General features: G+C 43.0%; 1 protein-coding gene across 1 annotated transcript in view; it reads left to right on the top strand.

The window, feature by feature from the left end:
* The first annotated feature begins 11,457 nt into the window (after positions 1 to 11,457).
* CARD8 (caspase recruitment domain family member 8) overlaps positions 11,458 to 14,582 on the top strand; it is a 52,823-nt gene continuing 49,698 nt past the window's right edge. The window contains exon 1 of the mRNA XM_030820964.1: positions 11,458 to 11,611. The gene's annotated coding sequence lies outside the window, so the exon portion shown is untranslated. The remainder of the gene's footprint in view (positions 11,612 to 14,582) is intronic.

Genomic DNA, 14,582 nt, shown 5'->3' with positions numbered 1-14,582 from the left:
GTGAGCCGAGAGTGCCATTGCACTCCAGCCTGGGCAACAAGAGCGGAACTCCATCAGAAAAAAAAAAAAAGAAAATTTCTGACCTCTTCCCCAAATAAACTATCTGCACGTAAGCCCTCATTTCAGGCTCTCCTTTTTGGAGGCTCCCAAATTACGACCGAAGTCCAAGGACTTGAGAAGAACCCTGTTAAACCTTGGTTCAGGTCTGGGCTCAGGGCACTAAAGGATATTCCTCTTGTGACCTCTAGTGGTTGTAGGTGCCCAATTCCCTTCTATTTTCTCTGGGTCTTCATCTCCTCCAGCAGTGCTTCCTTTCCTTGTTTTCTCATCCTGTCCCTTCAAAAACTTGCTTCTTGGCCAGGCGCGGTGGCTCACGCCTGTAATCCCAGCACTTTGGGAGGCCGAGGCGGGTGGATCACGAGGTCAGGAGATCGAGACCATCCTGGCTAACATGGTGAAACCCCATCTCTACTAAAAATACAAAAATTAGCTGGGTGTGGTGGACGCCTGTAATCCCAGCTACTTGGGAGGCTGAGGCAGGAGAATCGCTGGAAGCCAGGAGGCGGAGCTTGCAGTGAGCCGAGATTGCGCCACTGCACTCCAGCCTGGGTGACAGAGTGAGACATCGTCTCGAAAAAAAAAACAAAAAAACCCACAAAAAACCCTGCTTCTTTTCTGGTATCCTCAATATCCCGTTTCACCTACGCCTTCACTGCTAGGTGGATCTTTTTAAAGAAAATTGGGAACATTATATTATTTCACCTGTAAAAATATCACTATGATGGCCAGGTACAGTGGCTCATGCTTTGAGAGGCCGAAGTGGATGGACTACCTGAGCTCAGGAGTTCAGGAGCAGCCTGGGCTAAATGGCAAAACCCTGTCTCTTTAAAAAAAAAAAAAAAAAAAAAAAAATTGGCGTGTGGTGCATGTAGTCCCAGCTACTTGGGAGGCTGAGGCGGGAGGATCGCTTGTGCTCAGGAGGTGAAGGTTGTAGTGAACTGAGATCTTGCCACTGCACTCCAGTCTGGGTGACAGAGAGAGACTCTGTATCAATAAATAAAACATAAAAAATAAAAATATTACTATGTGCCAGGCGTGGTGGCTCACGTCTGTAATCCCAGCACTTTGGGAGGCCGAGGTGGGCGAATCACGAGGTCAGGAGATCGAGACCATCCTGGCTACCACAGTGAAACCCCGTCTCTACTAAAAATACAAAAAATTAGCTGGGCGTGGTGGTGGGCGCCTGTAGTCCCAGCTACTCAGGAGGCTGAGGCAGGAGAATAGCATGAACCTGGGAGGCAGAGTTTGCAGTGAGCCGAGATCGCGCCACTGCACTCCAGCCTGGGTGACAGAGCAAGACTCCATCTCAAAAAAAAAAAAAAAAATTACTATGTATGTTTAAAAGATGAAGAATTAAAAAATGCTTTACTGTCTTACATAAATACTGCCTTACAATTAAAAGTAATCATCATTCAGGACATCATAAAATATCCCGTTAATGTTGTCATTTCCCTGGTTCTTATTTTTACTTTATTGCTTTGCATAGAGATACAAATCATCCACTATAATAGGTTTTTATGTGTGTGTGTGTGTTAATTTTTTGTTAATCTAAGTTGCCACTTATCTAATTCCATCCCCCCATTCAAACATTGTTATCGTTGTAGAAAGTAGGTCATTTTTTTCTGTAAAATTTTCTTTGGTTTCAGTTTTGTCAATTAGATCCTTGCGTTGTCATTTAACATGTTTTTCTTTCTTTTTTTTTTTTTTTGAGACGGAGTTTCGCTCTTGTTGCCCAGGTTGGAGTGCAATGGCGTGATCTCGGCAAACTGCAACCTCTGTCTCCCGGGTTCACGCCATTCTCCTGACTCAGCCTCCCGAGTAGGTGGGATTACAGGCGCCCACCACCATGCCCGGCTAATTTGTTTTGTATTTTCAGTAGAGACGGGGTTTCACCATACTGGCCAGGCTGATCTCAAACTCTTGACCTCAGGTGGTCTGCCCGCCTCAGCCTCCCAAAGTGCTGGGATTAAGGCGTGAGCCACTGTGCCCGGTCTTGGCTGCCCATTTTTATGGTTATTTCTTGATGATATGGTAACCAAGGGGTGGATTATTCATGTCTTCCCTTTTTGGTCCACATAGGGTAACTTCCTGACATTGCCATGGCATCTGTAAACTGTCATGGCGCTGGTGGGAGTGTAGCAGTGAGGACCACCAGAGGTCACTCTCATCGCCATCTTGGTTTTGGTGGGTTTTGGCTGGCTTCTTTACTGCAGCCTGTTTTATCAGCAAGGTCTTTATGACCTGCATCTTGTGCCGACCTCCTATCTCATCCTGTGACTTAGAATGCCTTCATCATTTGGGAATGCAGCCCAGTAGGTCTCAGCCTCATTTTGTCCAGCTTCTACTAAAGATGGAGTTGCTGTGGTTCAAGTGCCTCTGACAAAATGTCTATGGAGGCCGGGCGCGGTGGCTCACACCTGTAATCCCAGCACTTTTGGAGGTTGAGGTGAGTGGATCATGAGGACAGGAGTTCGAGACCAGCCTGGCCAACATGGTGAAACCCCCATCTCTACTAAAAATACAAAAATTAGCTGAGCGTGGCAACGGGCACCTGTAATCCCAGCTACTCGGGAGGCTGAGGCAAGAGAATCGTTAGAACCTGAGAGGCAGAGGTTGCAGTGAGCTGAGATCATGCCATTGCATTCCAGCCTGGGCAACAAGAGCGAAACTCCATCTCAAAAGAAAAAATAATGTCTATGGAAGGCATGCAGTCTCCTGTAGCTGGGACATCAGCGGTCTGTGGTGAGAGCCTGTCGTCCCTCTGTCCCTTCACTCACCCCTCCCCTAGGAGCCTTTCAGTGCTGGCTACTGGCCCTAGCGTTCAGCTACCCCACACCACATTCCCGGGTTCCTCGCTCTTCAGCCCTGTTGTCTGCATGCCTCTGTATCAACTCTTGGTGTTTTCCCTACGAAGATCTTCTCTAAGTCTGTTGGTTTATCCAATATCTTGGTTTCTCTTGGTGGGAGTGGTGCTTCTGGGCTGTGTCCAGTCAGCTATCTTGACCCTCCTCTAGGCATGATTTTGAAAATTTAATCTGCTCCTCTGACTTCCTGGAAACACAAGCCGGCTGGGAAATGGGCTTGTGAGACATGACGACATCCCGAGGAGCCTTCTCCTCATTGGGAGGGATCAGAGGCTGCCCTTGCTCTTCTCCCTTTTGTCTCTTGTGAGATGGGAAGCTTCATGTGAAGATTGTGTGGAGCCAACACCATGGAAGGCAAGGTGGACAGCTGGAGAAACGTTCCTTCCCGGTGCAGTTTTTGGAGCCCATGGACCAGCCTCCCTGGGGTCACTCCTACCTCCTGTCCTTGCATTCAACAGAGCCAGGACACTCTCTTTATATTTTTACTGCATTGAAGTTGAACTTTCAGTCATTTGCCACACAAGAGTTTACACAGATCCAGAGGACATTGCAGATTGCTGCCCTGGATGATTTAAAAAATTAATCTGGAGTTGACATTAGGAGATAGAGCACTGTAGACCTGGATCCATTACTTGCCGGTTAATGGAACTTTACTCTTTTTTTTTTTTTGAGACAGAGTCTCACTCTGTCGTCCAGGCTGGAGTGCAGTGGCGTGATCTTGGCTCACTGCAACCTCCGCCACCTGGGTTCAACCGATTCTCGTGCCTCAGCCTCCCAAGTAGCTGGGATTACAGGCATGGGCCACCACGCCTGGCTAATTTTGTATTTTTAGTAGAGACAGGGTTTCTCCATGTTGGTCAGGCTGGTCTCGTACTCCCAACCTCAGGTTATCCTCCTTCCTCAGCCTCCCAAAGTGTTGGGATTACAAGCGTGAGCCACCGTGCCCAGCCTGCATTTCATTTAACTTTGCTACACTGTATATGTTGTGTAGGTACTGGACAAATGGGTCCTAATTTTATAATATCTAGTCTCTAGATATTAAAGAGTTTGTCAATATAAGACAAAACTAGAGTTAGTAAACTTATATATTTTGTACACTTTGTGTTAAAATTAATTAAAAGGCTATCTTCCGAAAAGGACTTTTGGAAGTGAAATGGTAACATCAGCTCTCAGTGACACACGTCACTTAGAAAAGAAACCTGGTGGCTTCTTTTTTTTTTTTTTTTTTTTTTTAGACGGAGTCTTGCTCTGTTGCCCAGGCTGGAGTGCAGCGGCGCAATCTCGGCTCACTGCAAGCTCCACCTCCCGGGTTCACGCCATTCTCCTGCCTCAGCCTCCGGAGTAGTTGGGACTACAGGCACCCACCATCACACCCGGCTAATTTTTTTGTATTTTTAGTAGAGACGGGGTTTCACCGTGTTAGCCAGGATGGCCTCGATCTCCTGACCTCGTGATCCGCCCGCCTCAGCCTCCCAAAGTGCTGGGATTACAGGTGTGAGCCGCTGCGCCCGGCGTGGCTTCTTTTTAATGGACTTGTATTTTTAACTTAACATACTCAAATGAATCAATAAAACGCCTAATAATATATACCTTTCTTTGTTTTAATAACAACATATTTTTATATTTTTCATAAAATTATGGTGTTCAATCTTCAAATGTAAGAGTTCAGTTCTACTTCAAGTTAGGGTATAGAAAATAACAAAATGCCATTTCTCTCACCATAACAATAATAAAGCATATGGAGCTGCAGAATGCGAGTCCATGGAGACTTTGATGAATTCCTAGGTTTAACCCCAATTTGGGCATTCACTGCTCTGATACTAATTCACATTTAAAGGCCCTGAGACCTGCACTAGCAGGTAAACCTCCGCCCAATCTCACAGGCACACACGAGATAGGTAGAATAGAACTGCACAGACTTTAATGTGCATCCAAATGTGATGATAGGAGGAGATGGGACCTTCAGGAGGTGATGAGGTCATGAGTGTGGAATCTTCATGAATGGTCTCAATGCCCTTAGAAAAGAGACCCCAGAGACCTCGCTCCCGCTTTCTACCGTGGGAGAATGCAGCAAGAAGTCAGCCATCTATGAATGAGGAAGCAGGTCCTCTCCAGGCACTGAACGTACCAGTGCCTTGATGTTGGACTTCCCAGCCTACAGAACTGTGAGAAATAAATCCTGTTGTTTAAGCCACATGGTCTATGATACTTTTGTTAAAGAAGCCCAAAGTGACTAAGACAGACATCAAACAATATATTGTCCTTTGTGATGGATTCTTTCACTTCACATAATGTTTTCAAGGTCCATTCATGTTATACCACATAACAGCACCTCCTTTGCTTTCATGGCTGAATAATATTCCACCGTATGGACACAGCACGTATTCTCTATCCATTCAGCAGACGATAGACATTTGGGTGAGTTCCACTTTGGGGCTGTTATGAAAAATGATACTGCGAATATTCAGATACGAATTTCCATGTGGACAGATTAGTTCCTTCACTTGGGTACATACTTAGGAGTGGAGTTGCTGGGTCATATGGTAACTCTATGTTTAACCTTCAAGGAACTGCCAGACTGTTTTCCAAAGTGCCATTTTCCATTCCCACCAGCAGTGTAGGAGGGGGCTAGCTTCTCCATATCCTCACCTGTAATTGTTATTATTGGCCTTTTAAAAATGGCCATTCTAGTACGTGTAAAGTAATATTGTAATTTTTGAAGATTAATTTTTATATAGTGGTATAAATACATATTATTAATAGCATTGTAGACACTTGGATAACAGAAAACAAAATTAGTGAATTAAAAATCGCTCAAAATCCAAACACCCATAAATAATCCATCTTAACTTTTTGACTATTTGGTTTTATTAAATATATTAAAATGGGGTGACCGGGTGCAGTGGCTCAGGCGTGTAATCCCAGCACGTTGGGAGGCTGAGGCAGGTGGATAACCTGAGCCCAGGAGTTCAGACTTGCCTGGTCAACATGGCGAAACTCCATCTCTACTAAAAATACAAAAATTGGGGCCGGGCGCAGTGGCTCACGCTTGTAATCCCAGCACTTTGGGAGGCCGAGGCAGGCGGATCATGAGGTCAGGAGATCGAGACCACGGTGAAACCCCGTCTCTACTAAAAATACAAAAAAAAAAATTAGCCAGGCGTGGTGGCGGGCGCCTGTAGTCCCAGCTACTCAGAGAGGCTGAGGCAGGAGAATGGCGTGAACCCGGGAGGTGGAGCTTGCAGTGAGCCGAGATTGCGCCACTGCACTCCAGCCTGGGTGACAGAGCAAGACTCCGTCTCAAAAAAAAAAAAAAAAAAAAAAAATTAGCCGAGCGTGGTGGTGCACGCCTGTAATCCCAGCTACTCTGGAGGCTGAGATAGGAGAATTGCTTGAACCCAGGAGGCGGAGGTTGCAGAGAGCTGAGATTGCGCCACTGCACTCCAGCCGGGGTGACAGAGTGAGACTGTCTTCAGAACAAAAAATAAAAAAAAAATAGGGTAAAACTATGCCTACTTTTTAAAATGAACTATTTGTATCCAAGGAATGCAACTTAATTTTAATAAATCAAATTGCGTTTAACACTCACCATCATACAGCACTCCACTGTCTCACCATCCTCTCTCTGCAATATTGTTTCAAGCATCTTTAAACACACAAGTAGGTTTACAATTTCTGGTTGCAGGGAACTAGTGGGTGCACCTCTGAATCAACCACAAGTTGATCTTATCCATAGATCAAGTCTTAATACCATGTTGGAACAAAGCCCTACAATTTTGTTTGTGCAATTACAGTGTGTCCAGCATAGTGTGGCCTCAGACTCTGTGCTGTTTATTTAAATGCTGAAAAAAAATATGTGACCAGATCAGTTTCCATACTGAGTTGAGCTCTTCACAATTACTATTAGAGATTTACAAATCAAAACATGAATTCCAGGCAGATACATCAGGCTCTTGCTGCTGGAGTGACATTGCACCTAATTCTGTCAGTAGACAAGGCTAGAGAGGGTATATTTTTATATATCACCACATATAACAAACCATAATTATATCTCTGCTACTGAGCAATGCAAAACCAACTCCTAATTAGCACCATATTAAGACTAACAGTAAAGCTGCTGAATGAAATTCAGAATTTCTTTTGTGGTAGTTTTTGTTCTTTGCTTGCATCTCACTATTGTTATACAGTCATGTCATCTTGAAGTTCTTCACAACTTCTTTAAGAAGAAAGTGTAACAATCGAATTAATTATTCAAAGTTCACCTTGGTTAAAATATTTTGGTTTTTATTCTGAGGGAACTGGCCATTTAATATTGGAGAGTTCTAAGTCTTTTTTTTTTTTTTTTTTTTAGACAGAGTTTCTCTCTTGTTGCCAAGCTGGAGTGCAATGGCGCGATCTCAGGTTCAAGCAATTCTCCTGTCTCAGCCTCCTGGGTAGCTGGGATTACAGGCATGCACCACCACGGCCTGCTAATTTTGTATTTTTAGTAGAGACAGGGTTTCTCCATGTTGCTCAGCCTGGTCTTGAACTCCCAACCTCAGGTGATCTGCCTGCCTTGGCCTCCCAAAGTTCTGGGATTACAGACGTGAGCCATTGTGCCTGGTCTGAGAGTTCTAAGTTCGTAGAAGGTGGTTGTGTTTACCTACTAGAATTTTGTTGGAAGCAATAATCATCTAATGGAAATTCAGAGAAGTGATTTTAAAGATTTGAATTCCAAAACCCTATACAAATGTTTTATTTTACCACCAATGAATTTATCTGCAACATCTGAATTGTGGGCAGCAAGCCACCCAGGTGCCGAGGCAAGAGACCGAGGGCACGAGCTGTTCCAGTATAATAAAGAAAATATATAAAATAAGAATAGTTATACTAGATATAGATCACAGATATGATTATATATGAATATCATTAATCATTAGTTTGTAGCAATTACTCTTTATTCCAATATTATAATAATCTTCGCTCTACAATCATAACCTAGGAAAAACCAGGCCATACAGAGATAGGAGCTGAAGGGGCACGGTGAGAAGTGACCAGAAGACAAGAGTGTGAGCCTTCTGTCGCGCCCGGACAGGGCCACCAGAGGGCTCCTTGGTCTAGCGGTAACGCCAGCATCTGGGAAGGCACCTGTTACTTAGCGGACCTTGGTCTAGCGGTAGCGTCAGTGCCTAGAAAAGGCACCCGTTACTTAGCAGACCGGGAAAGGGAGTCTGCCTTTCCCCGGGGGAGTTAGAGAAGACTCTGCTCCACCACCTCTTATGGAGGGCCTGACATCAGTCAGGCTCGCCCGCAGTTATCCGGAGGCCTAACCGTCTCCCTGTGATGCTGTGCTTCGGCGGTCACACTCCTAGTCCACTTTCATGTTCCACCCTGTACACCTGGTTCTGCTCTAGATAGCAGTAGCAGAATTAGTAAAAGTACTAAAAGTCTCTGAAATGCAGAAATAATGGCATAAGCTGTCTCCTCTCTCTCTCCACCTGGGCTGCCAAAGGGGTGGGGGGCCCTGTCCGGTGGAAACATGACTCATGTGACCTTATCAATCATTGGAGATGACTCACACTCCTTACCCTGCCCCTTTTGCCTTGTAACCAATAAGTATCAGCGCAGCCAGGCATTTGGGGCCACTATCGGTCTCCGCGTCTTGGTGGTAGTGGTCCCCCGGGCCCAGCTGTCTTTTCTTCTATCTCTTTGTCTTGTGTCTTTATTTCTACGATCTCTCATCTCCGCACACGGGGAGAAAGACCCACAGACTCTGTAGGGCTGGCCCCTACACTGAATGTCTATTTATTTATATGCATAATAATCACTCACATGTTCCAGCTGAACAAACGAAATATTTCTATCCAATTTCCAATAAAAATATAAAAATCTACATATTTCATGTGCTTATGTTTGTTATGTCTCTCACAGCCTGCAACGAATTTAATTTAGCTCTCCTCTGAACTACAAGCTTCCCTTTGTTATAAAAAACACTTCTACTTTAAGTATTGTTTTCCAAAGTTAATATAGTACACATTCAAATTATTTCTTATTTAGTATTATTTTACCTAGTACCATTATATATTTAATTTTTTTTCTCATGAAGCCAGGCGCAGTGGTTTGCGCCTGTAGTCCCAGCTACTCAGGAGGCTGAAGTGAGAGGATCCCTTCATTCCAGGAGTCTAAGGTTGCAGTGAGCTGTGAAGGCGCCACTGTATTCCAGTCTGAGTGACAAAGCAATACCTCATTTCAAGAAACAAAATGGAATTTTTTTCTTTATAAGAATTTTGAAGAAGCTATACATTATCTTGGCTAACTTTCTACAGGATTAACTAGAAGTTATTGAGACTTGATCTACAGTCTTTTTTTTCATGAGCCAAAAAGCATCTCTCACTTTAATTACACCTGTATTAGGAGAATTCTGATCAATTACAGCAGTTGTAGTTTCTGAGAACTTGGATAAATACAAACATGAATTACATAAAATTCATATAAGTCCAGATATTCAAAAATGAGAAATAAATGTAATATATGATCGAAGTAATATCAAGACAATATACAAGTAAATCACTCAACAATTACTGGGAATATGTATCAAGCCTTGTTTGGAAAATTCTACCTGGTATTTCTGAAATGAACAAGGCAATGGGAAATAACAGTTTATCTTGTTTATTACTGAGTATCAATGAAAGCAATAAGGTGAATGGAAAAGTCCATGAAAACTCCATTTTCAGAATAACGAGGAGACAGATAGAATTCACAGATCCAAACATTTCTCACTGGCTGACAAAACTGTGTTAAGTCAGGGTGGAGCACGGCATGCGCCACCATGCCTGGCTAATTTTTTTTGTATTTTTAGTAGAGATGGGGTTTCACCATGTTGGACATGCTGGTCTTGAACTCCTGACCTCAGGTGATCTGCCTGCCTCAGGTTCCCAAGTGCTGGGATTATAGGCGTGAGCCATCACGCCTGGCCAGAAGAATCTTAATGTACAAAAATGAATAGGTTTTTAATATAACAGACTATCCCAATTCCATGAAAGAAGAAAATACACCCATTAAAATAGAAACTATGGTGCCTAGAATTAAACTGTACAAAAAAACTACATGACCCATATAATTTTTTTATGTTGAAATAATTTTAAACATGCAAAACTAGCAAAGATTCATATAAATCCTCAACCAGCCTATCCTGATATATATATATAGCTATATATATAATTGTATTACACATATAATAGTTGTTATATATAAAATTGTATATATACATTTATTGTATTATATATAATCGTATATATGCCTTTATTGTATTATATATAATTTACAACTGTATATGTAATTGTAATATAATAATTATATACATAATAGTGTATGTAATACATAATAGTATATGTAATACATAATAGTATATGTAATACAATTATCCAACCAGGAAATTGATGTCAGCATATCGTACCATTACCCAATGTGCAGACCTTATTTGAATTTTGTCAATATTTCTCTTAACGTCCTCTTTCTTCTCCAAGATCTAATCGACGATCTCACATTGCACTTATTTGTTATGTCCTTAGATTCCTCCAGTCTGTGACCGTTTCTTATTCTTCCCTTGTCTTTTGTGATTGTGACACTTTTGCTGAGCATGGCCAATTATTTTACAGAATGTTTATCAATTTGGATTTCTTTGATGTTTTCTCATGATTAGGCTGAGGTCATGCATGTTTGTCTCCTGTGTTCACTCATCATGCTCCATCCTTTTTGAAATATTTCTTCATGTTCTGGTGTCACAACTTGTTCCGATTTTATCTTATATATTCCTGCCCCAGCCCTCGAAGTGACCATTTCTCCACAGATCCTTCAAAATAATATTTAGAAACCAATGCCGGGCGCAGTGGCTCACGCCTGTAATCCCAGCACTTTCGGAGGCCGAGGCGGGCTGATTTCGAGGTCAAGAGATGGAGACCATCCTGGCCAACATGGTGAAACTCTGTCTTTACTAAAAATACAAAAAATTAGCCGAGCATGGTGGCATGTACCTGTAATTCCAGCTACTCGGGAGGCTGAGGCAAGAGACTCGCTTGAACCTGGGAGGCAGAGGTTGCAGTGAGCCGAGATTGCTCCATTACACTCCAGCCTGGGTGACAGAGGGAGACTCCATCTCAAAAAAAAAAAAAATACTGATTAAAAATCAAATTGCATGCGAATGCATAGCAGGATACCAAGCAAGTACAACTTTTAAATATTACAGAAAATGATATTTAAAATACAAACCAAATACATAAATCATGCAGGCGGATTAAGACGTTTCTGGATAGTGGTAACAGCTGAGTGGCTGGATGAATTCCAGAGAAGTTTCATATATTGCTTCAACTTTATTTAAAATATATTATTACCTATGTCTTAGATATTTTATTTTAAATAATGGACAAGGATATTATAAACTCTGCAGAAGCAAGTGTAATCGTGTTTTTTTTCCTGCCCACATTAAAGATGGCCCAGATGCTTGCGCTGACCCCATTGACTGCCCACAGCCATCATGGCGACCGGAAGTCCTGAGAGCTTACTTCCCTCAGTTCTCAGAAAGCCCGCCTCCTCTGCGAGCGTTATTTCAAAAGAAGTTGAGAACTAGAGAAACCGACCTAAGGGTGTTCTCCCATTTGGCCCGTCTTCCCCTAAAGTCACCACCTGCTGCTTTTCTGGAGCGCTTACAGGTGAGTTTCAGGAGTCCCAGCGTACAGCAAGGAGAAACGGAGGCTTGTTGGTAGGACACCGCCAGGCTGCTCTGTGTTCTGTTCCTCTTGGTCAGCAAGGAAGGAGTACGACAAAGTGAGAAGTTCACATGAGCGTGTCAGAAGGGGAAATAGGGCCCTTCCCTTGTTAAAAACAAAACCCTCTGGAAGCTCTGCATCCTGTTAGTCATAAATTTATGACTTCAATGACTTGGCTTGGACAGTCTTAATAATCTCTCTCATACTCAATTTGTTTTAATTTCTGTAATAATTTTTTTTTTTTTTTTTTTTTGAGACGGAGTCTCGCTCTGTCACCCAGGCTGGAGTGCAGTGGCGCAATCTCGGCTCACTGCAAGCTCCGCCTCCCGGGTTCACGCCATTCTCCTGCCTCAGCCTCTCCGAGTAGTGGGACTACAGGCGCCTGCCACCACGCCCGGCTAATTTTTTTTGTATTTTTAGTAGAGACGGGGTTTCACCGTGGTCTCTATCTCCTGACCTCGTGATCCGCCCGCCTCGGCCTCCCAAAGTGCTGGGATTACAAGCGTGAGCCACCGCGCCCGGCCTGTAATAATAATTTTCATACCAATGTATATGTTGTTAATGTTAGGTAACATGGGCACAGTAAGATGGCGCCGGTTCCGGGTTCTTCGCCCCCCGGTTCCCGGTTCTCCACGCCGCGAGCCCGCCAAGAGAAGGCCAATCAGGGAAGAACACCTCCTGCCTTTTACTCAAACCCCACCCCTAAGCCCACGTAGCCCCACTGAGTATAAAAACCCAGCACCTAAGCAGCTCGCCCCTTCTTCCTTCCTTCTCCTCCTCCGTGTGGTGTCGCCTTGGTGCCTCCAATAAAATCTCTTGACCGTGACCAGCCTGTCTTTGGTTTGAGCCCGATCGGGTCCGACTGTTTGAGTCGGTCCGACTCTTTCAGTTAATACTAATAATTTTACACTGTAACTGCATAACTTTAATTATTAGAAGTGTTAATCTAACTAACAAACATGAAAGCTTCCTAAGGGAAACAATTTTTTTTTTTCTTTTTGAGGCGGAGTCTCACTCTGTCGCTAGGCTGGAGTGCAGTGGCATGATCTTGGCTCACTGCAACCTCTGCCTCCCAGGTTCAAGCGATTCTCGTGCCTCAGTCTCCCGAGTAGCTGGGACTACAGGCGTGCGCCACCACGCCCAGCTAATTTTTTATTTTTTAGCAGAGACGGGGTTTCACCATGTTGGCCAGGATGGTCTCCGTCTCTTGACCTCCCAAAGTGCTGGGATTACAGGCGTGAGCCACTGCACCCGGCCGGAAACAATGTTTATTTGGGAATAGAGCATTGCAGCTGGGAATAGACATGCCATATTAAACTATGTGTATATTCAGGGAGATAAAGGAAGACAGAAATGGAGAGGATTGCATATTGTTTTGACAGAATTTTCCTTGGCTACAAAGATCAGTAACAAGGGTGACATTAGTCCGAGGTTGGACGAGCAGTTGCTGGGCAGCATTCCTTGCAGAAATATTTTTTGTTTACGGTTGTGAAGACCTTTATGCAAGGTTGTGGGTTTTGTAGAGTCTTTTTCATTTTCAGGCATGCAAGGATAAGAGCCCTCTCTTCATGGCATTCCTGGCTCTATTTGTCAGGGTTATCTTAACATAAGTGACTCCATTTTGTTCTGTCAACTTTCAGATTTCCCCTTGTGATCAAGAACTTTCTCTGAAAGCATTCTCCTGCCTCAGCCTCCTGAGTAGCTGGGACTACAGGTGCCCACCACCACACCCAGCTAATTGTTTTTGTATTTTTAGTAGAGACGGGGTTTCACTATGTTGGCCAGGCTGGTCTCAAACCCCTGACTTGTGATCTGCCCACTTCGGCCTCCCAAAGTGCTGGGATTACAGGGATGAGCCACCATGCTCGGCCTGCGTTTCTTTTTTCAAAGAATTACTGTGGCATTTTTTCCAATGTCATTGTGTTCTGTGGTTCTTATCTAGTCTTCACATTTATTTACATAATGAACTTTCAGTGATGGATTTCTACAGAATTTTTGTCACTAAGTGGTTGTCTAGAAGTATATATCCTAAGATTGAACATATTGAAACATGAGCTAAATTTTCTCATTCAATTATTGATTACTTAATTAGTTTATTTATTATTTGGGGGATGGGAGCTTGCAATGCTGCCCAGACTGGACTCAAACTCCTGCCTCAGCCTCCCAAGTAGGTGGGATTACAGGCATGTACTACTTCACCTGGCTCAACTATTTATTATTTATAACTCATTATACATATATTCAGATAATCTGTGAACTAAACTCTTCCACTTTGTTGACACTCACTTCTGTGTTTGTTGTGTGGCTACATGTACTATGTGTTTCTTCTATGCTTGAGATAGGATGATGGGGATTCTTCAGTGGCTGTGTGAGTTGTTATTCTAGGGCACTTAAGTCAAGAATATGAATTGCTTTGGTCAATTTTTTATATCTCTACTGATATTCTGTTATTCTGTTAATTGCTAAAAGACTATTGATCAGATTTCCCACAACAGTGGAGGATTATTCTGTATCTGTTTATCATTCTACCCATGTATACCATACACATAGTGAAAGTGTTAATATGTATACACAAAATTAAAATTGTTATTCTTATCGAAGTGATCTACTTTATACTTAGTAATGCTGTTTAGGTAAAATATATTTTGTCTAACGTTATTGGAGGTGTACCTGCTTCCCCTTGATTACATTTTTACACAGATGGTCATCTTGCATTCTTTTATTGGAATCTTAATATAACTTTTTCTTTGGGTTTATCTCCTATAAGATGGAGGGAAATGCTCTTGAAGCCTAATTTGTCTGACATTCATGTTGTTGCTCCAGATTCTTTTTAATAACCATGTATATGGTATATCACTGCCATTGTCATGTGAGGGGTGGGGAAGTGGCCCCACTTGGAAACATTTGTGCAGAT

This window comes from Nomascus leucogenys, chromosome 10, assembly GCF_006542625.1.
Source record: "Nomascus leucogenys isolate Asia chromosome 10, Asia_NLE_v1, whole genome shotgun sequence".
In the NCBI taxonomy this organism is placed as follows: Eukaryota; Metazoa; Chordata; class Mammalia; order Primates; family Hylobatidae; genus Nomascus; species Nomascus leucogenys.
This window is presented reverse-complemented; position numbering and strand designations above follow the sequence as displayed.